At 56.2% G+C, this 24488-nt stretch overlaps 1 long non-coding RNA gene across 4 annotated transcripts in view; it reads right to left on the reverse strand.

Annotated features, from left to right (window-relative positions):
* Positions 1 to 12068, reverse strand: part of LOC138984664 (uncharacterized) — a 31040-nt gene extending 18972 nt beyond the window's left edge. The window contains exons 1-3 of one of the 4 annotated variants that reach the window (XR_011461914.1): positions 11842 to 12068; positions 10277 to 10536; positions 9180 to 9349 (exon numbers count right to left, since the gene is read on the reverse strand). This is a non-coding gene — a long non-coding RNA (uncharacterized lncRNA). Of the gene's footprint in view, positions 1 to 9179; positions 9350 to 10276; positions 10770 to 10801; positions 11751 to 11841 lie in introns of those variants that run through there. The other 3 variants (XR_011461912.1, XR_011461911.1, XR_011461913.1) reach the window with 3 other exon arrangements.
* Between the last annotated feature and the right edge of the window lie 12420 nt (positions 12069 to 24488).

Here is a 24488-nt window from a genome sequence, read left to right on the forward strand (position 1 = left end):
GGACCTGGCTGTGTCGACATTACTAGTCATCTTGAGGATTGTGCGACTTGACCATCATGAAAGGCCTGACACAGGGTGGGTGCAGAAAGCTGACATGGACAACGACCCCCAGGGGTCAGTCTGGGGATGGCCGGTGGGCTTTGGCATCAGACCGACTTGGCTTCCAGTCCCCGCTGTTCAGGGACCTGATTTCCCAGATAATGCACATCCCTGCTGTGAAACGGATGTGATAACACACGGGGCTGTTTGCAAGGTTTGAGGCAGACAATAGGCATAAAGACCTGGGCAGAGAGAGACAGGACTCCTGTCCCTAGACTGGGGGTCCCAGGGGACCTCAGTCTCAGGGGTGATGGGTCGCGGGGAGAGGCCGCACGGTCAGAAGAGACCTTCTGTTGGGGCTGAGCCTCCCCGTCTCACCGTGCCCAAGACCCAGCCTCTCTCCATCCACAGCCAGGCCCCGGAGCCGAGTGGCTTCAGCCCTGGCTCACTGGGTGAACTTGAGCAAGTTATGGAACCTCTCTGAGCCTCCATCTCTACATCTGCAAACTAGGAGCAATAGCTGGGCCGCTGGGACAATTGGTGAGTGAAAGCTGTCAAGTGTTTTCTAGTGCCTGGCACACGGTAGGTGCCTGATGTATGTTAGCATAACATCCATGTGTTAAAAGTCACTCAGTCGTGTCCGACTCTTTGCGACCCCACAGACTGTAGCCCACCAGGCTCCTCTGTCCAAGGAATTCCCCAGGCAAGAGGGAATGGGTTGCCATTCCCTCTTCCAGGGGATCTTCTCGACCCAGGGATTGAACCCGGTCTCCCACATTGCAGGCAGATTCGTTACCATCTGAGCCACCAGGGAAGTCCCAAAGATTGATGTGTGTGTCACTTAGTCGTGTCCAATTATTTGTGACCCCATGGACTGCAGCCCACCAGCCTCCTTTGTCTGTGGAATTCTCCAGGCAAGAATTCTGGAGTGGGTGGCCATTCCCTTCTCCAAGGGGTCTTCCAAGACTGCTATTTATTCTCCTTAAGCAAAGTGCCGGGCCTGGGTGGTCCCGGAGCTGATGGAGACCTAGCCGTCTCCCTGAGCGTCATCCTGGGCAGAGGTCAGGATACATTTTCTCTGCCTGGAGCTCCTCTCCCGCCCCCACAGCTGGATGGGAGGCCCATGTCCCCACAGCCCCACGTCCGGAGGCCCTGCTCATCATCTGTCTCCTCTCGCAGGCTTTCCGCAGGCTCAGGCTCCAGGGCTGGACTCTATTCTCCCCAGACCCTCCTCTCGGCACGTCTTCACTCCCGGTGCGTTAAACAAATACTAAGGTTCTGTTGGACTTGATTCCCTAGGACAGGGGCCGCTGGCTTATCTCCACCTGTCTCTCTGCTGCTCTTCCCCCCTAGGTGCCGTGGGAAACCCCAGGAGGCTGGGGTAGGACCTGGACCAAGATGCTTTCACTTGTGTGGGCGGGGCGTCAGAGGTCACCATGGAGATGGAGAGAGGGACCTATTGTGAGGCAGGATGGCTGAGGGGGATACAGTGGGTACAGTGAATATGCAGAGAATGAGATGGATTGAGATTCATGAAAGAAGCTGGAACACTGAAATGAAGTGGAGAATATGAGAGCTGCGTCCGAGAGATGATGGACTGGATGGGCTTTGAAAAGACATGTCAGGAGTGACGGCTGTGTGTGAGGCTTGGCACCATTCCCTGAGATGGGGAGAACCGTGGAGATCCAGATTGGGGCTGGTGGGGTGGTCACCAGTTTGGTCTGGGGTGTGTTGAGTTGAGGGAGCCTTTGAACAACCTAACTGGTGGTTGGGAGATAGATCTGGGGGTGCCTTTGCACACTTGATGATGACAATGAGTAGGTGGTTGAAGACAGGTCTGGGGTGCCCTTGAGCACCCACGGTGACACTCTGATGGGTGGAAGAGGGGACCTGGGGCTTGGAGGAGAGGTTGCAGCTGTGAGATGCCCAGCCACTACTGTTGATGCTTTTGCCCCAGGATCACACAGAGCTATGAGCAGAGCTGGGCCCAGGACCTGGGTCTCCACTACCCCCCAGGTCCAGTCTGGAGACTGTCCATCCCTCCTTGTGGCTTTTCCAAGAGGATGCAGGGTGGACAAAGCCCAAAGAGGAATGTTCCCTTGAAAACACAGATCCTTTCAGCTGTTTTCCTCTTGAATCATTGGCGAGGACCCAAAATCTATACATTTTTTCCTGGTGAAAAAGAATGGCAAGCCTGCCCTGGTCACTCACGCCGTGAAATCAGAGGCAGCAGACAGGGGGCCCTCAGAGCGTTCCCAGCCCCGGTGGCCTCCTGCTTCAGAGAGAGCCAGGCGCCAGCAGCTCTGTGCCCGCGAGGAACAGGTGCTGTGGGCAGGAGGGCCTGACACAGCTCGTGGGCCTGGAGTGGATGCAAATAAACGCCCTGTCTCCTCCATGCACCCCCTCCTGGAGGAACCTCATCATCATCTGAAGTCTCCAGGGGTCCCCCGGACCCTCAGATCGTTTTCTCTGGCCAAGACTTCTCCCTGGGTCTAGAACTGCTAATCCAGCTACTCAGGGCTCCCCTTTGCCCTTGAGAGATCTGTGAGCTGCGAAACCTCAGCATGCCCCCACACGAAACCTACCCCTTCACGTCCTGTCCCCTGGGGTGCTCCTCCTGTAGGCATCCAGTCACCCAGCCACCAACCTGGGGACATGTCCACAGAGCCCCGCTGAGCCACTCTTCTAGGCATTCAGGCTTCTGTGAGGCATCTCCCCCAGCTTGCTGCCTTGCCCGGCTCCCCTCCTGATGCGCCCTGCACCTGTCTCAGGAGTCCTTCGAGCAGGACCCTGCTATTGTTGCCTCCTTCTCCCATGGGGCTCCAGGTGGGCTTCTGAGGCCCTCCGGCGCCTTGCCACCCCTCAGCCCTCCTCCAGGTCCCGTCCTGAGGTCCACACCACTGCCTCCTCTGTAAGACCCAGCGGGGCAACCACCAACCTGCCCAATCTTCTGGTTCATTGCCTTCACACATGCTGTTCCCTCTCCCAGCATGCCCTTCCCGCATCTGCGGCTGAGCCGGATCCCTCCTCCCCATCACCTTCTCTAGCTCAGCCTAGGGGCTTCTACTCTGGGGGTGCACCCCCAGGAGTAGCTTCCATCCTGGGGGCTGCCTAGTGGCCTCCTCCCTTGCCAGGAGGGGCTCTCTGTGTGATCTTGGTGAAAACCCGGGTCTTGCAGTCAGACAGAGCCAGGTTCAGATTCACACAAGAACAGGAACGTGGCCGGCAGGCCGTCCGTTTCCAAGACAGGCAGCATCTCCACGCACTAAGTGCAGGCAACAGCGTGACCTGCCCCACAGGGGCCTTCCCTCACTAGTTCAGAGACTCCTTATGGAGCATCTCGAACGTGCCAAGCCTGGCTGTAGGTGAAGGGGACAGAGCAGTGGACAAAACACCAGAGTCTCTGCTGCCAGGCTGCAGGCAGACAGAGGCAGCAGCCACACGGCCAACACGGAAGCCACCTGGCATGTTCGGGGGCAGGGGGGGGCAGTGGTGTAAATAGAGACCCCAGAGAGGCGAACCCAGCAGGCCTTCATGTGCACAGACACTGCCATGTCAGAAAATGTCACAGCAAGTGCAGTCCCTGGGGTAGGAAGCCGACCGCCAGGTCAGAGGAGTGTCAGGGTAGCCACTGTGGCTGGAGACAAGGAAGGAACAAGGAGGAGACCAGAGAAGGGACCAGAAGGGGCGGGCAGGGATGTGCAGCTGCAGGTCTGGAAGACTCTGCCGTTCCCTCTGAAATGGAGCAGTGGGAGGTGAGCGCAGGACAGGCGTGACAAGACTCAGATTCTAACAAGATCACTGCCTGGGGGGTCAGGGAAGAGCTCCGAGGAGGCCAGGGAGGCTGGAGACACAAGAAGGGGGTGGTGGTGGGACCCACTGGGGTCCATGCCATGCGGACGGAAGGGGAGAACCAGGCATGGAAGGCACTTCAGAGTGCATCTGGCATGAGGTGCATGTTCAGGGGCCGAGAGGAGTTTGTTTTGGCCTGTTGTTGTTTTGTCAGTTAATCATGTCCAACTCTTTGCGACCCCGTGGACTGCAGCAGGCCAGGCTTCCCTGTCCTTCACTATCTCCTGGAGTTTGCTCAAACTCATGTCCATTAAGTCGGTGATGCCATCCGACCATCTAATCCTTTGCCACCCCCTTCTCCTCCTGCCCTCAATCTTTCCTAGCATCAGAGTCAGCTCTTTGCATCAGGTGGCCAAAGGATTGGAGCTTTGGCTTCAGCATCAGCCCTTCCAGTGAATATTCAGGGTTGATTTCCTTCAGGATTGACTGGTTGGATCTCCTTGCTGTCCAAGGGACTCTCAGAGTCTTCTCCAGCACCACAGTTTGAAAGCATCTATTCTTTGGCCAGTAAATAACACAAACATGCAGGGGACGATCCCCATGACTAAGGCCAGGGCGCAGGAATCCGATGGAGGGAGAGGCTGCTTTTCTGACCTGGGAAGGTGGGGTTAGGGGTCACATGGTCCTGATGGGAGAAACTGGAGGAAGCTACCTACTCCTGCTTCCCCCTGTCCAGTCCCAACCCTAACCCTTTGGGTCTGCTGGGCAGGAATTGGCTCCACCAGGGTTTTGGAGTGAGGGGAATCACCAGGACCCTAGGCTGTCTGGGAGACACAGACGGTGCCCAGGGGTCTGGCTGCAGGGGCGCCGGGTGTCCCCGGGTTCCCGAGCCAGCACCTTCTAACTCAGCTAGCTGTTCATGTGACCTCTGGCCCCGCGGCTAACTTCCTGGTGGCAAAAGGAAGCGGCAATAATGCAACTGCTCCTTGGACGGGAAGGAAGAACATTCTGGAGTTGAGCACACAGGGGGTGGGTGGAGAGCAGTTCTGCTGGTCAGCTATTTCATTCTGGCATGTTCCTCTGTCCCAGAGGTCGCAGGGTGACCCTAGTCCTGAGTTCACCAGGTGTCAACAGTGGAGGAGACCAGGGCTCCTGGGGACCACCCAGTAACCGGGTCCCTGTCTGGGCCTCCGGGTCCCCTGCTCGTGTTGTTGGGTGCACTCCTGAAAGGAGACAGTCCACGGACTAACATCTGTGAGATGTAATGGCCTCCACTGACTGAAAGAACTCCAGTCCTAGGTCGCCTGGCCTCAAGCCCCCTCTCTCCACCTCTGTCTATACCGCCAGCGCCAGCTCACCATACGTATATGTCAGTGTCCTTCCTGACCGTGCACCTTCCCAGCTCAGTAAGTGTGTTCCGTAACTGGCCAGTGCCCCTGGAGGCCCTTCCTACCTCTCATCAGCTTCCCCAGAAATGGTTCTCCCACTGGCTGGGGTCTTTTTTGGCCTAAGCCCCACCCTCCATCCCCAGCTGCCCTCAAGAAGATGCCCATCAGGGCCCTGTTCCTTAACCACATGGGCAGCAAGAAGGCCTTGGTGAATGCTGCCGCCATGTGCCCAGCGTTCTGCCAGGCCAACCCCATTTCAAAGATCCTCCTGGAGCAGCTCCTTGTCCAGAGGCCTCCAGGCATACCACTGGGAATGGGGATGTCCAGGACCTCTGGCAGCGGGCCTTCTGCTTCCCGTACGACTGTGAACTCATCCCTGAGTTTCTCTGCCTCAGTCTTCCCATCTGTGAGATGGGACCCCACCTCCCTCACAGCTCTGACCATGCAGATCTCTGCTCAGGATGGAGCAATGAAGGTCATCTGCAACGTCGGCCCTTGACTCCAGCTCCGCCCCCTACAAGGGGTCACTTCAATAGGAAAGCACCTCCTATCTTTGGAGCTCTCATCTGAGGCCAGCCACTTTACAAATAATACATCTTGACATCAGCCTACATAGATTAACCCATTTTATTCTTTATTACTCCAGTCTTCTTGCCTGGGAAATCCCACGGATAGAGGAGGCTGTCTGGCTACAGTACATGGGGTCCCAAAGAGTCGGACACGACTTAGCCACTAAACAACAACAATCGTGTATGTATGTCAATCCCAGTCTCCCAGCCCTTTTAATTCTTAAAGCAACACTGCAAGGAAATTATCACCATCACCCCCATTTTACAGATAAACAGAGGCTCCAAGAGGTTGCCCAAAAATACACGGTGGAAGAGGCCAGCCCGAGCTCAGAGGCCCTGTTCTTAACCACTGCACCACTAGGCCTCCGTTCCGATGAAGCAGAGACTGTCCAGAGAGGGAGGAGGCCTGAAGAAGCTTACCCAGCGGCCGCTGGCGCACCAACCCAGGAGTCCTGGACCAGGAATTCCAGGCCTCGGTTCCTGCTCCTACACCCCTAATTCATATCTTCCGGGGGCAATCTGGGCAGGTTTTTTTGCAGGAGAGAAACACAAAAGAAACGTCTCCTTGAAGGAGGTGCCTCCTGAGATTCCTGAGAAAGATTAATAAAATCTTATCCAAGAACACAATGATTCACGCCAACCCACCGAGTCAATCAGGAATCGGCAGGACTGTAATTTCTATCAAACTATAATTAGCTGAATTTCCTTTTGTAATCTTGGGAATCTGAACAGCGTGCAGCCTATCATTGGAGCCGTGGATAATGACCAGCCACCTCGCGTACAAAACGGTTCGGAGTAAAAATGTCCTCCAGGTCCCTTTGATGTGTAAAGAGGAATCATGAGTGCAAAGACATGAAAAAATTAGTGGAATTTCAAATACAAAACAATTGTAGCCTTGTTGGGATACAGAGTTTAGCAGGGGGAGGGCTGCTGGCAAGGTCGTTAAAACCAGGATGCTGTTCTGGCTGCCTTGCCCCTCCCTGGGCTAGATGGCGTTTCTCCAGGGTTGGTACAACGCTGGGGAGACTGAATGCAGGCGAGAAACGTGTAGAGGATGAATGAACAAGTGAGTGGAGAGCAAGAGACAGGTGAGGCGAGACAGCAGCTGGGCCATTTCTCTCTCCTTGGTCCACTGAAACTCAATGAGCTGGCGAGGCCACGCGTCCCCAGGCCCCCAGATCTCAGGACCTCATGGAAGCAGGAACCTGGCCCGCCCATTGGCAGGCTCCTGGCCAGTGAGGCTCAGAGCGTTCCTGGGCCAGAGTGGGGCTCAGGAAGTGCCCACCCCCTCCCTGAGAAGTTGCACTATCTGGTCCTCTCTCCCTGCCAGGGTTAAGGGGCCAAGCCCTTGGTCCATCCAGTCAGGGCAGGCTGAGCGCCCCCCACACCCTTGGCAACTTCCCCAGGGAGGAGTCCAGGGAGGTGCTCTTTGGGATGAAACCGAATGAATGAGAGAATGTGCGGTAGGAAGTGACTGGTGACTCAGGGTTACTCAGCCTGGAGCCTGCCAGGGGCCTGCTGCACCACTGTCTGTGATCACAGCAGCTCCTCGCCCTCCCCACTCAGGGTAGGGGCCAGGTCTCCTTTCCCCGGGGCCCGGCTCTCCACCAGCTTTGTGCCCAGATGCCTGGAGGGCACTGGGGGAGAGGGAGCATGGCAGGTGCCTGGAGCCGAGTCTGGGAAAGACGCGAGGGAAAGCCCGTGAGCGGGAGGGGAGGGCTGATCTGTGGCCCCTCCCCCGGGGGCCCGACCGCCACCCCCACCTTCCTCAGAAGCCCATCCCGTCCAGCATCCTCACATTACAGACAGACAGGGAAACCAAGGCCTGGAGAGGGGGCCACCAGCCAAAGTCAAGGAGCCAAGAAAGCTGGGGCACCAAGAGGATGCAGGCCCAGGTTCACTGGATCACTGATCCCCAAGCTGGTGCCCAGCTGGTGGAGGACATGGTCCTGGGGCTAGGCATGCGGAAACCCTCTCCAGGAGGTCCTGCCGGCCCCACCAAGGTCTCTGCTAGCATCATCTCTCATGGCCCGTGTTCCCTCTTTGAGATGGACCGATACACTTGCTCCACTGTCTTCCAACCCACCAATCCATCCATCCATCCATCCATCCATCCATCTATCCGTGCATCCATCCATCCATCCATCTATCCGTGCATCCATCGTCCATCCAGTGTGACCCCTTGTAGCCTGGCCTTACCCTCAGCATCCCTTTGGAACACACACACACGTTTATCCTGTATTCTTCATGCCCCATTCTCTGTCCATCCCTCCATCACCTATCCACCAGCCATCCATCCATCCTTCTGTGCTCTCACACATTCACCCATCACCTGTCAGTCCACCCGTCCACCCCTCTATCTACCCACATTGTCATCCACCTATCCATTCACACACCCGCTCACCAACCCTCCCTCAGACTATCCAGGTGTTGGTCAGTCCGCTTATCCTTCCACATATCCATCTGGCCATCCATCTATCCATCAGTTATTTAGTCATCGAACCAAGCTTAGTAAGCCGTGACCAGACAGCGGGCTCTGTGGCTTTCCTCTACCCCCACTCTTCCACGGCCCACTTCCTCCTCTCCAGACATCAAACTGTGTCCATCCCAGTAGCCTCTGTGACTTAGGCCACGGCCCATGCCCTTCAGGAGCTTTCGGTTGCCAGTGTTCTGGGATCCAGACCTGGAAAGCCCTTGACCACGTGAAACCATCCCCTCCTCCCGTCCTGGTTGACTGTGGAACTTGGTCTTGCTCCTACCGCTGCTGACCTTCAGCATTCACGTGGTTGAATGAGACATGGCCCCCAAGCTCCCCATCCTCCTACCGGCGTGGTCAAGGACAGCTGGGGTGGTGCCTCCAGGAGGAGGCAGGGGCCCTGAACTCCAGGGCAGCAGTGAGTGTGAGCAATCCTTGCTTCTTCCTGTCTGGCCCCAGCCTGCCACTCCCAGGCTCCTAGGTGCCGTCTGCTGTCCTTGGCTGCAGGGCCTAATTAATTCTGGACCCGGGCGCTTTGAGATCACTGGATAAGAGGGAATTCCAGAGGGACAACTCAGCCTCATAAAACCTTAACTGGCTGTGTTTTGAATAATTGCAATGATCTCTTCGGGCTTTTGCATCTCAAAGTGTTTCTCTCCTGTGATTGGATTTAGGGCCTGCAGCAACAGCACAGGGGGATTAGAAGGTCAGTTGAAAGACCACTGGACCACACGGCCCTGTGTGAGCCAGGACTGAAATATCCCCTGGAACCTCAGTGTCCTCCCACTCGGCCAGGGGGGCACAAGATCAGAATGAATCCTCTACAGGAGCACCCAGCACAGTACCCTGTGGGTTCGTTACAGGAGGCTGTGGCCAGTCGGGCAAGGATGGCAGAATGGGGTGAGGTTCTCCCACCTGCCGCTGAGAAACTTCGTCCCCTCGAGTGGTTCAGGGGTACCACGAACATGAAGCTCCATGGCAACCTCCGGCGAACTTCCTCCTCTGGCCACACCCTGGCGGGCCCCTTCTAAGCCTTCAGCCACCTCTCTCATCTTCCCTGCTGCTTTGTCATGCTCCATTATTAACTGTAAGATGCAAGCAAGGTAACCGAGCTAGTCTCTACAGGTAAGAAACGGCCACGGATGGCAGATGGGACCCACAGCGCAGTCAGGAGCCCATGTGGCAGGCCTGGATGGGGGCCCAGCCTGCACCTGGGGCCGGCGGGCGGCGGCTTTGGGCCACCCCTGCTCCCCCATCCCCCCGCTCCTCGGGGTCCCAGAGCCCCTGGAGCCTGCGGACAAGGTTGGCGCTGAGCCGCGTCCCAGGAGAGTGCCAGGGACACGGCTCTGCCCGGAGAGAGGGCCCAGGCCCCGCGTGGGGGATGCAGGGCTGGCTGTGGCTCTCTCATAGGACTCCCTCTTCGGTTTCAAGCTCAGGGCTGAGGCCCTCCCCACCTCCATCCTGTCTCAGCTTTCCCCGAACCAGCCAAGGTGCCAGGTCTTAGACCTCCTTCTGCCTACTGGGTCTGGGTGCGGGGAGCCGGGGGAGGGGGTTCCTGGCACCGTTCTGGGGGCAGTCCCGTGGCTGGGGCACGGCCTTGGTGTCGAGTGTAGGTAAGCCCTCCCTACCCACCCTGCCCACGGAGGCAGAGAGGAGCCAGTTCCCAAAGCAAACCAAGCCCACGACAGCTCCCCAGCATCGCTGAGTTCTGCCCCCAGGTTCAGCAGGACCTCCCTCCCCTCTAGCCTCTGCCTTGTCCTGCCCCCCCCCAGAGGACACTCTGCTCAGCTGCCCTGACAGGTCTCTGCCTCCAGCCTCCGCATGAACTGTCCCCTCCGCCTGGAGCCCTTCCTGTCGCCTCCCCTCCACCCTCACCCAGGCTAAGGTCCCCTCACCCTTCAGGGCTCGGCCCCAGCCCCCCTCCTCCTGGAAGGCTTCTCTGACTCCCCAGCCGGGCTGGGTCTCTTCTCTGCCTGTCTCCTGCTGAGGCACTGCCCACCCTGTATTCTCACCGTCTGGCTGTCCAGCAGTCTCCACCCTCAGACTGGCAGCTCCAGAGGGAAAGGATCGAGTCAAGTCACTGATGGACCCGCAACGCCCTGGCCTGGAGGGGCCTCAGGACCAGCTGATGAGCCCTCGATGCGTGACGCTGGTGCGGCCCCAGGGCCCCCCGCCGAGGGACCAGCGAGTGGCTGGGTTGGGAAACGTGTGCCCCGAAGGCGCCTTGCTCTTCTTACCACTCTGTCTTCCCTCCTTCTTTGATCCACTCATCCTGGGAGGTGGGAACCACAGAGGGGAAGGCACCCATAGGGCAGGAGGCAGTCTGCCTGGTCTCCAGACTGCCTGGACCCCGGGGGAGAAGCAAGACCTCCGTGACAAGTCCCCACCTCCCATGCCTGCCCCCACTTCACCCCGTCCCTGCCCCAGCCTCCAGGGAAGATGAGCCAAGAGGCTGGAGGGAGATGCCTAGATGGTCACCAGCCACGTGGACGCACGAACTCTTAACCCCGCCCCCGAGCATCTCATTCCCTGCAAACCTGCAAACACAACGAGCCGGCAGGACCCGTGAGGCAGGCAGGTCCTGTTTTTGTGAATGGAGCCATGGCCTGTGTCCCTGCCTCTGCCAGATCCTGCCGGCCTCGCCTGACCACTCCGTAACCTCCCCAGAAACGCTGACAAAAAGGGGAACTTCAAAACCTAAGTGTGAGTCAGACAGAGGAGGAAAAGAGGGAAATTCTTCTTCAGCCTCACTAAGGCCTCATACTGAGACCTGCCCTGGGGCTGGAGCTCCAGGTCCGGCACCCACAGGAGCCCCCCAGGCTCATCATCACCCACAAGTCTCCTCGGCCTGCCCCCTGGCCCCCAGCCTCAGGGAGGAGCCAGCCCAGGCTCCAAACGGAGGACGCCTCAAATGCCCTGCAGCCACTCAGCCTTCATCTGTCCGTTCTGTGAATTGGCCGGGCGTTGTGCTGCAAACAAGACTCGCAATATCCCTGCCTTCATGGGGCTGATGGTCTGGAGGGCGTGGGGAAGCCCATGAACACGCACTGAGCAGGGTGGGAGCTGTCCCTCACTCTGGTAGAACTGAGGGAGCTCTGGGGCAGGCCTGGCAGGGGCACCTCGGGAGAGGGGACAGGACCGCAAACATCAGGGCCATGCAGTCCAGGTGGCCAGAGGGGCTGCCCAAGAGGCAGCTCGGACATCCTAGGACCTGCGATGGGAAGAAGGCAGGACCAAGAGGGTGGCTACGGAGTTCCGATGGCCTCTGAGCTTGGGTGGGGTTTCTTGCCAGGCAAGAAGCAAGGTCGCCGAGGGCCCGGGGCTTCCCGCCCTGCAGACGGTCAGCTCTGGACGGGGAGGGGGGGCAATCACAAGCTCCTCTCCCCGGCAGCGGGCAGGAAACCCCCTCCATCCTGAGGGAGGGCGGATGGAGGCATGCTGCCTGCCAGAGGTCCCCAAGCTCCTTCCTGACCTCCGACCGCCGCTTCCCCTTCCTCGCCTGCCTGCCCCAAGGAATCAGCCCTGCCGTCCCTTTAAAGGGGCCTGATTCAGAGAATTAAGAATGAAACTGACTCACGATGGATGGACGGGTGGTCACTGGGCTGGCCGGGTGCCAGGGCTGCGGCGGCAGAGGAAGCCGGGCGACCGCAGCTGCCTGTGTGCGCTCTGCTGAGAAGGGCAGAAACCACAAAACCCCATTTGAAATTCCACCATGTGGCGTGGCTTGTGTAATGAGGTTACCCCTCATAAAGGGGGCATTCAGGGCCCACGCGGGCCTGTGGAGCTGGGGACTTGCCCCCCAGGGCCAGCTGATGATGATGTCATCTTCCGTTAGGAGTCTTCCCCCACCTCCCCCAATGAAGGACTTTAAAAAAAAAAAATGCACCAGGAAACTAAAGTGAGAGCCAGAACGGAAGTCTTGGTTTTATTTATAGTTGATAACTTACGTCCGGCCTGCTCCACGGGAGGCCCGGCAGGGAGGATGAAAGTATGAGGACGGGGCTGACACAAATATGACCCAAAGCCTAGGCTGATGTGGCCCCGAGAGTCAGCCCAAAGCTCCAGGCTGAGCTCCCTAGCAGACGGAGCAAAGAGGGGAACGGGACAGCGTGACATTATGGAAAACTGGGATCTGGGAAACCGGGCTTCAGACCCCAGCTCTGCCACACAGGAGCTGTAAGATCTCAGGAGCTTCTTTCTCACCCGGAAAGGGAGAGAAGAATGAAAAGTTGGTTTGGAGGGCCAGGCCAGGCACCCAGCACTACCTGGATGCATATTAGAGGCTCTGTTGGCCTGGAGTCTACAGGTTGAAGCACAGCTTCCCAAGCTCCCACACCTCTGGGCACGGCAGACATCATTAATGGATTGTAGCACACTTTCCCCGAGCCAGATTCTGCCTCCCAAGCCCCTCGCAACGCAGTTCTCCAGGGGAGTGAAGTTGCTCAGTCGTGTCCGACTCTTTGCAATCCCATGGACTATAGCCTACCAGGCTCCTCCGTCCATGGAATTTTCCAGGCAAGAGTACGGGAGTGGGTAGCCATTCTCTTCCCGACCCAGGGACCGAACCCAGGTCTCCCGCATTGCAGGCAGAAGCTTTACCATCTGAGCCACCAGGGAGGCCACCAGCAATGTGCCAGAATCAGCCTGGGCACCAACCTGCTTGTCATCCTGCCTCTAAGCGGCTGAGGAGAGGCCCAGGAGGGCCTGAGTCATCTCGGTATTCCCAGCACCTGGCTGGTGCCTGCACCCAGTGGATGCTCAATTAAAATTTTTCTAGTAAAGGGGGAGGGGGACTTCCCTGGTGGCTCAGAGGTAAAGAATTCGCCTGCCGATGTAGGTGATTCAGGAGACCCGGGTTTGATCTCTGGGTTGGAAAGATCCCCTGGAGAAGGAAATGGCAACTCTCTCCAGTATTCCTGCCTGGAGACTCCCATGGATGGAGGAGCCTGGAGGGCCACAATCCATGGGGTGGCAGAGTCGGACACAACGGAGTGACTTAGCATGCATGCAGGGAGCATGCTGCCCTGCGCTTAAGGGGGACTGCAGTGAACAAGAGGACAGACAGGAGCGGGCCGACCATCGGCAGGCCAGGCCCGTTGCCCAGGGAGGCAGACACTGTCAGGGAAGCAAGCAGTGGGCACCACTGCTGCTCGGAATGGCCAGCAAGGCCGGCCAAGGAGGTAACCTGAAACTGAGGGCCAAAGGCAAGGAAGAGGCTGCTCCAGGTACAGGGAACGGAGTGTGCAAAGGCCCGGGTGGGGACAGGGTGTGAGCAGACACGCCGCGGGCCAGCCCTCCAGGGCACGTGGAGCGGACATCCGTGGCCATTGTTCTGAATGCCTGGGACGTCGCTGGAGGCGGTGATCACAGCATGACCCACTTGATTTACTACCTGGTTGCTCCTAAGCAGACCCTGACTCCAGGAGACATGCCGGGGCTGACTCCCTGCAGGAGCCCCCCACCCACACGTCACCTCCTCAGGCTGGTTTCTCACACCACTTCTATCAGGGTGAGGGCCAGCAACCACGCCACACCTGGGTCCCATGGGCTCCGGGTCCCTCCACATCTTTATTCACCAGCCCAGAACCTGGAAGGTAGAGAGACCTGCCCAGACCCCCGGGGCAGCCCAGCCCAGGAGCCCCTCCCACTGTCCTGGAGGAAGGGACGAGCAGCCTTCTCAGCTAAGGTTCTCAACCCGAGATCAGGGGTCTTTGGGACCCTCCTGCCCTCCGCTCGAGACAATGACCAAGCAGAAGCCACTGGGCTGTCTTGGAGGGGGCGGCGGTTGGAGGCCTCATGTCATACAATGGCCCAGCCTTGGCACTACCTCGGGCAGGCTGCCCTCTGCCCCCGCCAGGCAGCTCTCCACACTCCAGCCAAAGGGCTTTCCTTAAAACACAACAAACACCACTTTCCCCGCTCAGGCCACCAGGGCCCAGCCACCTCACTCTGGATAAAACCCAGACTCTCCACCAGGCTGAAAGGGCCACGTGATTGCCGCCAGTTGTCTGTCCTCTTGGGGTGGGGGGTCCCTGGCCAGCGGATGGCCCGACAACTGCTCCACCAAAAGATACGAGACCAAGACAGGCCCCAGTTCCCTCTGTCCAGGCAACACCCACCATCGCCCCCAGATCTCCATGAGGCGGGGCCTGAGTTGAGCTATGCCCTCCTCGCCCCCCCACCCCAGGAGCCAGGGCCCCCCGGTAAAGAGCAGCAAGGTCCAGAAAGCTTGTGGCTCAGAGGCTGGCGGAACTCTCTGATACAAGGTACCCATCATCCGACCAGGCTGTCTCTGAGATGGTGAGGTCCCTGGCCCCAGAGGTATGAAAGCTGGGACCCTCGACATGGGTATTGGGGCTGAGACAGCTGGTGGACTCACCCGGTCCAAGAGTGTTCACAGCAGCAGTGCCCTCCCTGTCTCCTACACAGGAGGAGCAGAGGGTGGGAGACAGTCGTGGGATCCAGTGAGAGAGCACCCCAGCCACCGGCAGCTAGCCCAGCCCCAGCCCCATCTCCCAAGTCACCTGCCCTCTCCCAGACTCACCTTCCTCCTTGGTAAGACAGCGGGGCGCGTGGACGGAGCCAGCCAGAAAGGGAGCAGAACCAAGACCTCAGAAGTGAGGTGGGCGGGGCAGTCGGGGTGGGCGGGGCATCGGGGTGGGCGGGGCTTCCCCCATCACCCTTCCTTCCCCTGGGGTTAAGGTCAGGGTGGAGAGACACCCACCCTGCCCTGGGTGTCAGGGCACCCCGCTTGGCTTGGGTCACCCCATGGGGGATCTACACAGCCACCTCCTTCAGGGAGGCTGGAGGAGCCCAGGGACCAGGGGATGGTGCAGCCAGGGCGCCCCTTACTCCTTTCTTCCTTCCTTCATTCATTATTCATTGCTTTCACCATCCCCGTCCCAGGCAATAATAATAGGCCCACAGATACAGAACATTCTGCAGCTCCTCCATACCCAGTGCCCCCTCTCCCACCCCAGGTCGCTTTCATGCCCACCAGCACCACCTACTGGAGGTCCAGGGCAGGCCCTCAGTGATGTCCTGATGTGTCCCCACTTTAGAGAACGGGGAGCTGAGGCCAAAGAGGCCTGTCTGAGACCATCCAGCAAGAGGCAGAGGTGGTGTGAGACCTCTGGGGTCCTGCCAAGCAGCCCCTCTCCAAAGAGCCGCTTCTGAGGAGCAGATGGAAAGAGGTGGGTGCCAGGAGATGCCTCATCCCACTGCTGTCTGCTGTCAACATCCCAGCAACCCTAGATACTTCCAGCACCCCCATGCTGACCCCAGACTCAGTCCGACCAGAGCCTAGTGTTGGCTAACAAAATGTATTCCCTTGAGCAAGTGGCTGCTTCTGTGACCACCCCACCACCTGCTGGGCCCTGCTGGGAGGTGATGAGTACTATAGAATTGTGACTGGTCTTGGCTGAATTCTCTCCCTCTGGGTGCAAGTCCACCTGTTAAACCAATGATGAGATGATATGGTGATGCTGTGGTGATGATGATGGTGGTGATGGTGATAGTGATGGTAATGATAACACTGACGCTGACCGTGATGATGGTGATGATGATGGAGATGGCGATGAAGACAGTGGCGATACTGGGGATGCTGGTGATAGTGACGGACATGACAACGTTGATGGTGATAATGATGATGGAGATAATGATGATGGAGATGGCGATGAAGACAGTGATCATATTGGTGGTGGCATCAGTGGTGACAGGATGACAGTAACGATGATGACAGTGATGGCGGTGAGGGTGGGATGAAGACGATAAGGGAGAGGATAATTTTACGGAACACTCACTACCTGCCAATTGCATTCCCACACCAATTCATTTAATCCTCGTGACAACATTTTGAGCGCAGTCCCCTACTTATCTCCATTTTACAAGAGGAAGATGAGGCTGATTTCGGGGCGGTTCAGTCACATAGCTAGTTAGCAGTCGAGGTGAGAGGCTCACACAGGCGGTTGTAGCAGAGTCTGCTCACTGAGCACTCCCCACCCTGCCTTTGTCGTGAAACAGCTTGCTAGGTGTGCCCCTCCTATGATACTCATTGTTTGCCTCCAAAGGAAAACACCGTCCCCATCGATACCCTTCAGGCCGCTCTTTCCCGGTAAGACCCAAGGAGGAAGCTGAGGTCGCTGATGGGGGCACACAGGGTCATGGGTGCCCTGTAAGGCACTGCCAACACCACTGCATTGCTGGAGGCACATGACCACCTCACCTGCCACCACTCCCCACCCAAGGTTCCTGCTCTAACCCTAACCCTAACCCATTGGTCAGGCATGGCCCTGACATTCTTCCCCTCATAGCAACTGGCCAGCTGCAACCTCCAGCCAGGACAGGCACCGGTCAGCACACGGCATGTCTCTCAAGGACCCCCATCTGGTAATCAGGCCCTTTCCTGGCCACACTTGCCTGGAACAATGCCTAAAGTGTACTTGGATGCGTTGAGCCTGAAAACATGCTTTATATCCATCCCATCCTGCTTGAAATGAAATGGAAAGCTGGGTTGTTTTTAAAAACCGTGATACAGCAGCCGTGTTCATTACACGGTCCACCAAAACCCTCGTCTGCTTGACTCATTCGGCTGTCTTGCTGTCCCACCAGTGGCTCTCATTCCATTTTACAGATGAGCAAACTGAAGCCTGGAACAGTTAAGTTGCTTCCTTGAGGCTCTCAATCATTGGGAAAAAGTGAAAGTGCTAGTCACTCAGTCATGTCTCTTTGCAACCCCGTGACTGTAGCCCACCAGGCTCCTCAGTCCATGGAATCAAACCTGTGTCTACTGAATTGTAGGCAGATTCTTTACCATCTGAGCCACAGTGGAAGCCAAATCACTGGGGAGGGAGCTGTGATTCGAGCCCACCCAGCCCACCAGTCCACCTGCTGCTGCCATGGGTGGGGAGCCCATCCAGCCCAGCACCTGCTGCCTCCATGGAAACGAGCCCCTGGGACCAAGGTGGTCACATGCTGAGTGTGTTGCTTCATTGTGGTGGGCAGAATTCTAAGGTGGTCCCCATGATCCCACCAACCCGGTGCATGACCCTCTACTCCCTGCTGCTGTGAATATGATGGGTTCCATTCCTGTGACAAGTGGTGTTACAACACACAACCTGTTCACTCTAAGAAAGGGATATCAATTAGGTAGGGGGGCTGACCTCACTATGGGAGCCCTTTGGAAGCAAGGGGTTTTCTTCAGCAAAGAAATGGGGACATCAGTCCCACAGCCTCAAGGAATTGAGTCTGGTGAATTCAATTCAATCTGAATGATGCAGAAGTGGATTCTTCCCAGAGCCTCCAGGAGGAATGCAGCCTGGCTGATAGTATGCTGATATTAACAATAATTGAGCAGACTCTGGGAGATAGGGAAGGACTAGGAAGCCTGGCATGCTGCAGTCCATAGGGCCACAAAGAGTTGGATATGACTGAGTGACTGAACAACAACAACAATAGTTGTTTTATGATTTCCATGCAGATGGAAGAGGTGCCCAGCTAAGTTCTGGGGCAGGAGAACAGACTTTGGCATCTCTGCCTCCCTGGTTAGAGTCCTAGGTGAGAATCTCACACCCAAGGAGCGACAAAGAGGCCAGTTTGTGCCTCCCCGCCTCCAGTTCCTGGGGCAGACAGGAACCCTGCCATCCACTAGAAAAGCCCACATACTCATGCCCTCAAGAACCTTTCAGAGGAGTTTAAAAAAAAAAAGTATTTATCAAACACCCTGATGGCTCAGATGGTAAAGAATCTTCCTGCAATGTGGTTCCATCCATGGGTTGGGAAGAATCCTTGGAGGAGGGTATGGCAACCCACTCCAGTATTCTTGCCTGGAGAATCGCATGGACAGAGGAGCCTGGTGGGCTACAGTCCATAGGGGTCACAAAGAGTCGGACATGACTGAGCAGCTAAGCATGGCATAACATTTATCAAACAGGGCTTCTCTGGTGGTTCAGTGGTAAGGAATCCTCCCACAATGCAGGATACCTGGGTTCGATCTTTGGCTCAGGAAAATCCCCTGGAGAAAGGACTAGCAACCCACTCCAGTATTTTTGCCTGGAGAATCCCATGGACAGAGGAGCCTGGAGGGCTACAGTCTATGGGGTTGCAAAGAGTCAGACACGACTGAGCATCTAACACACATACATACACACACATTTATCAAGCAATGATAAAAAGTACATCTTAAAAACCTACAAGGGCCTTTATTCTGTGTCCACGGACTCTGAATGAACTGGACACAGGTCCTCTGCTGGTACCATTAGGACCAAAATAAACCCAGTCGCTGCTTCCATGAGCCCTGGCAGAGGCAGACTCGGGAATGACAGCTGACACAAGCCACCAAGGAGAGAGGCAACTGTCCTGTGCCACTCGGAGGGCACCCGCCTGCACCACACCCCGGGCTGGGCTGAGTTCTGGGCCCTGGAATCGAGCAGAGGACAGAGACCCAGCGCATAGGCTGTTTATCATGTGGTGTGATCCGTGGGGAGGCTGTGGAGCTTGAAGATGGTGGGCTGAAACGGTCAGGAAGCTTTATCTGAGCCTCATGGAGCCAGAAGAGGCTTTCCGGGCAGACCAGGTGAGGAAAAGCATAGTGGGCAGAAGGAACAGCCTGGGCAAAGGTACAGAGGCTTGTTGGGGAACCATGTGCTGCTGGGCACAAGGTGGGCTGTCGGCTCTGGGAAGGAGCCCTGGGCCCCACTTCTGGAAGGGAATTCCTTTGCTGCTATTCCTTCCAAGACTGACTCAGATGATTAATTAACCAAATGCACCACTTTCCCATTAAGTTTTACAGACTGAGCCAGCCACCAAATAGGGCCCAAGGGAGACCCCCGAGGGTGAGAGCAGAGGCCAAGAATCTGGTGATGCTGAGCTCAGCAGGTAGAGGTTTAGCCCTCACCTGGTGTCTGAGGCCATCGGGTGACCCGGGGCAATGGGTGAGGCCAATGTGGGTTTTTAATCTCAGGACGTGTCACAAGGTACTCCAGGCCCTTGAGATAAAGTTCAATGGCTTTGTTCAGGAACATTCACGATTTTTCCTCAAAAGCTACTTCAATTTAGATCTTAGAGCAGGGCCAGCACTTGCTAAGCACGCATGCTATCCCTTTCCATAATCCGTGGTAGAATTCTCAACCCAGTTACTCAAGCAACTGATCCTTCAGGGTATTTGGGGTTTGAGCCATTGTGTCCACTGAGATGGACACTAGCTTTGTCATGAAGCCCACTAGGGTCTGAGTCTCCATGCTCTGGCCAGTTTTGGCCAAGACAATTGGAAGATTATAGAAACCAGTATAACAGGAGTCACTGCAGATGGTGACTGCAGCCATGAAATTAGAAGATACTTGCTCCTTGGAAGAAAAGCTATGTCAAACCTAGACAGTATATTAAAAAGCAGAGACATCACTTTTTAACAAAGATCTGTGTAGTCAAGGCTGTGGTCTTTCCAGTACTCATGTACAGATGTGAGAACTGGACCATGAAAAAGGCTGAGCATCAAAGAACTGATGGTTTTGAACAGCAAGGAGATCAAACCAGTCAATCCTAAAGAAAATCAACTCTGAATATTCATTGGAAGGACTGATGCTGTAACTGAAGCTCCAATACTTTGGCCACCTGATGCGAAGAGCTGACTCATTAGAAAAGATCCTGATGCTGGGAAAGGTTGAAGGCAAAAGAAGAGCGCAACAGAGGATGAGATGGTTGGATGGCATCACTGACTCAAGAGACATGAATTTGAGCAAAGTCCAGAAGATAATGGAGGACAGGGAGGCCTGGTGAGCTGCAGTCCATGGGGTTACAAAGAGTCAGACATGACTTAGCCACGGAACAACAGCAACAGCATAATGCGAGAATGAGACAGCCCTCTTTCTCCCCGCCCCCTCCTCTCTCTCACGCACAGAGGAATGTAGGTAGAGCAAGGCCACTGGCATCACAAATCACGTGAAGCAGAGTGAAATGCAAGCCACATGGCGGAAGGCACCCGTCAGGCCTGCCTCAGGCTCTGTCCCAGCATCTAGGACAGTACACAGAAGGCACTCAATTAATGCCTCTTGAGTGAAGGAACCCCTGTGCCTCCAAGCTGTCTTCAGACCAGCCCTGGCTTCCCCAGCACGGTCTCCTGGCTGCGTCAGCGTCTCAGCCCCCTTGTCCCAGCGCCCTGATGGTCATCTCTTCCCCCAGGAAGTGGTGTTGACGGAGGGCCAGCCTTCTCATTAAACGGTTGATGAATTAGGGTGTAGAGCAGTCTTCCCGGGGCCTTTAAATTACCATTGAGATGAAGTTCTAGATAAATGCCGAGTGAGTGATGGGGGTGGAAAAACCGGGCTTTCCGAGGGGTCTCCGCCTCCCCCGGCCACATCCCTGCTCCTTCCTCAGGGAAATTAATTAGTATCAAGAGAGGATTTTCGGAAATGTCTGTGTTTTAAAGGCCCCTGTTCAATGTTCCCTTTAATTAGAATGGGTTTCACTTGACGTTCCCGCTGACCCGCAGAGGGAGGGCGGCCCCGCCCGAGTGAGTGCCCATTGACCCTGGAATTCCTGAGTCTCAGTTATGCCCTGTTCGTGGGCCGGCTTATCCGAGTTCAAAAGAATGGCTTTTTCTGCAGCAGAACAACAGCCAGAGTTCAGAGTCACTCCCCTCGGTTCGGGCACCTCTGTGGGAACCTGGATCCAGGACATTCCTCGGGAAAGAAGAATGCACACGCGGAGGACAGCTGGGTCCCCGCCAAGGCCAGTCACCCAACAGGCTCGGCCGGCAGAGCCAGAGCCCTGGGGAGGAGGGACTCGGCAGGGCCCATGAACGGAGGCGTGGGCAGGGTGCTATGCACCTGCCTCGGGGTATCAGGCCAGGAGGGGGGTCCTCTGAGCTCGCGACTCCAGCAAGGTGGGATGTGACAGGAAAGGCCAAGTGCAGGGAGCCCAGGGGAGGTGATGAACCCTCCCGGCCGCTGCAGGGCACAAGCTGCCCAGGGCAGTTCTGTCTGGCCGTGCGAGGCTGGGCTACCATCACACTAAACCTCAGATCTGTTCGGTATTCCCGTCGTGGTCCAGCGAGGGTCTTTGTGATGGGTCTCCAGCAGGGGTGAATGATGGGAGGGCTTGGGTGAGGGGCTGGGTACGGGCTATGCGGGCTGGAGGAGCTGAGGCAAAGGTTCTGGTCTTGAGCCCTGGGTAGACAAGGGGTGGGCTTGCCTAGAAGGAAAGGTAAGGACAGGAGCAGGGAGCAGGGGGCCAGAGCGTTGGGGACATGCCAGTGTGCGGTGCCCCAAGCCACCCCAGTGGGGATGCTGGTAGAGGCCCGGATGCACAGAGCTCAGGGCAGGGGGCTGACCCAAGCTTGGAAGAGGCACATTTGAAAAGCCCCCTTATTCTGGAAAGACAACTTGGCCAATTCACCACATCTATGTGGTGGGAGTGGGAGAAAAGGGATCAACAAGCCATTTTATGGGGCAGGAGGAGAGCCTCCCCATTTTACAGACAAAGTCACCAAGGCTCAGAGAGGAGAACGCAGCCAGGAGGCTACGGAGCCTCAGTGGGTTCCATCCACATGCCTGTCCCCTGCAATGGTGGTAACCGTTAATAGCCCTGTTTTACAGGTGGAGAAACTGAGGCTCAGAGCAGTTCAGTTAGGTCCCCAGGGTTACCTAAGAAGCCAGCAGCTGACCTGAGATTTAATTCAGGCCACCCGAGGTCTTAGCTCATGTTGTCACTACACGAAGCCTGCTCTCCTGATCCTTTGCCCTCTGATCCAGGTTCAGCTGGAGTTCCAGAGCCTTTAGCCCCCCTCACCCCAGAGAAGTTATCAGCCTGTATGTGAAATTGCACCTCACTCAAAGCAAATTTGGGTCTAATTCCTCCCCTGCTATCGTTTTCAGCGGCATTCCTGGGCATAAGACATCTCCACTCGGCCCTGGGGTCTTATTGATGGAATTATCGAGTCTGGAATGTGGGACCTACCAGCTTTATCTCAGAAGACAGGTGGTAATTAAGTATCCTGTGCTGCCATATTGAAACTACAGACTGGCCACCAAGCCCAGCCCCCTGCTGCGTGGCCATCTGGCCAGGCCAGGGTCAGGCAAAGGAGCATCACCATTTCTGACCTCGAGGGTAGAATCAGGAAGCTTCTACATTGCCCGCATACCCAACAGTACAGTCATCACCTTCGACCCCAGCTGCCGCCTGAGTCACCATCGCCATTCCACAGAGGAGGAAACAGAGGCTCAAAGAGGGCAAGCCGCCTGCAGAGGCCACCCCACCAGCAAGTGGCAGACGTGTGGGCCTCAGTCATTTCTTCCATAAATACATCTTGAGTCAGGCTGGTTCAGGGCCAAGTTCCAAGATACGGGCTGGGAACAAGCAGATAAGTAAGACTTCATGCCTGACCCCGACGGTCTCATGGTTAGGGGGAAAGGGAACACGAATGGAGAAAGCCTTCACTGTGGAGTATTACTCAGCCTCCAAGAGGAAGGGCGCATTCTGACATATTCTCCAGCGTGGCTGGACTCAGAGGGCACCGTGTGCCATGAAGCCTGCATCCACTTACGTGTGGCCCCTCGAGGAGTCAGGGTCCCAGAGGCAGAGAGTAGGATGGTAGTGCCGGGGGCTGGAGGAGGGGGATGAGGACTTGCTGTTTAATGGGGACAGAGTGTCGTTTAGAAAGAGGAAAAAATTCCGAAGTCTGGCCGCTCAATAGCGTGAACATACTTAAACACTACTGAACTGGATGCAAAAGTGATTAACAGGTGAAATTTTCCTTACTTTTATTTCATCACCATTACAATTTTTAATTACAAGAAAACATTTCAGGGACCTCCCTGGTGGTCCACGGGCGAAGACTCTGCACACCAAAGCAAGGGGCCTGGGTTAGATTCCTGGTCGGGGAACTAGATCCCACACACCACAACCACGGGCGAAGACTCTGCACACCAAAGCAAGGGGCCTGGGTTAGGTTCCTGGTCGGGGAACTAGATCCCACACGCCGCAACCACGGGCGAAGACTCTGCACACCAAAGCAAGGGGCCTGGGTTAGGTTCCTGGTCGGGGAACTAGATCCCACACGCCGCAACTAAGAGTTCACACACCTCAGCAAAGATCAAAGGTCCCGCGTGCCACAACTAAGAGCCAGCCTAGCCAAGTAAATGAACAATTTTAAAGATTAAAAAAATTAAAGCAAACATGTATTCATCCATTGGGTCTGCAGCAGTGAGTACAGCAGAGTCTACTTCAGTTCTCGGCCAGGCACTGGGCCAGGTGATCGTGTGTGTGTGTGTGTGTGAGAGTGTGTGTGTGTGTGTGAGTGTGTGTGTGTGTGTGAATGTGTGTGTGTGTGTGTGTGTGTGTGTGTGAGTGAGTATGTGTGTGAGAGTGTGTGTAAGTGTCTGTGTGTGTGTGTGTGTGTGTGTGTGTGTGTGTGTGTGTGTGAGTGTGTGTCTGAGTGTGTGTGTGTGTGTGAGTGTGTGTGTGACTGTGTGTGTGTGACTATGTGAGTGTGTCTGAGTGTGTGAGTGTGTGAGTGTGTGTGTGTGAGTGTGTGTGACTGTGTGTGTGAGTGAGTGTGTGAGTGTGTCTGAGTGTGTGAGTGTGTGTGTGTGACTGTGTGTGTGAGTGTGTGAGTGTGTGTGTGAGAGTGTGTGTGAGTGTGAGTGTGTGTGTGTGTGAGAGTGTGTGTGTGTGTGAGTGAGTGTGTGAGTGTGTGTGTGTGTGTGTATGTGAGTGTGTGAGTGTGTGTGTATGTGAGTGTGTGTGTGGCGGGGCATAAGAGGGATATAAGAAGGTGGTGCTGACACCCTGGGCAGGGAGGGCAGAGCCCCTCACAGGCAACAGTCACGGCATCTCCATGGCCCCTGGGGATGCTGGGCACAGTGCAGGCTGCATCCCATTCGGTTCTCAGCACGGTCCTCTAAGGGGGTTACGGGTAAGCTTGTCTTGTAAAGGAGGGAACCAGGCGACTCAGTTCATAAGGAGAAGCACACAGTTCAAAGCTCATGTTTTAATTATCTCTTGCTGGGTAACAAATTATCCCAAAACGAGGTGGCTGGAAACACCAAATTGTTATTACCTCCCACCATTTCTATGGGTCAAGGACCTAGGAGTCGCTAGACTGGGTGGTTCTGGGTTAGAATCTCTTGGGAGACTGGTGGCAAGGTAGCAGCCAGGGCTGCAGTTATCGAAGGTTTGAGAGAGGCTGGAGGATTCGCCTCCAGGACGGTCTCTTTACCTGGCTGTGGGCAG

This window comes from Bos mutus, chromosome 22, assembly GCF_027580195.1.
Source record: "Bos mutus isolate GX-2022 chromosome 22, NWIPB_WYAK_1.1, whole genome shotgun sequence".
In the NCBI taxonomy this organism is placed as follows: Eukaryota; Metazoa; Chordata; class Mammalia; order Artiodactyla; family Bovidae; genus Bos; species Bos mutus.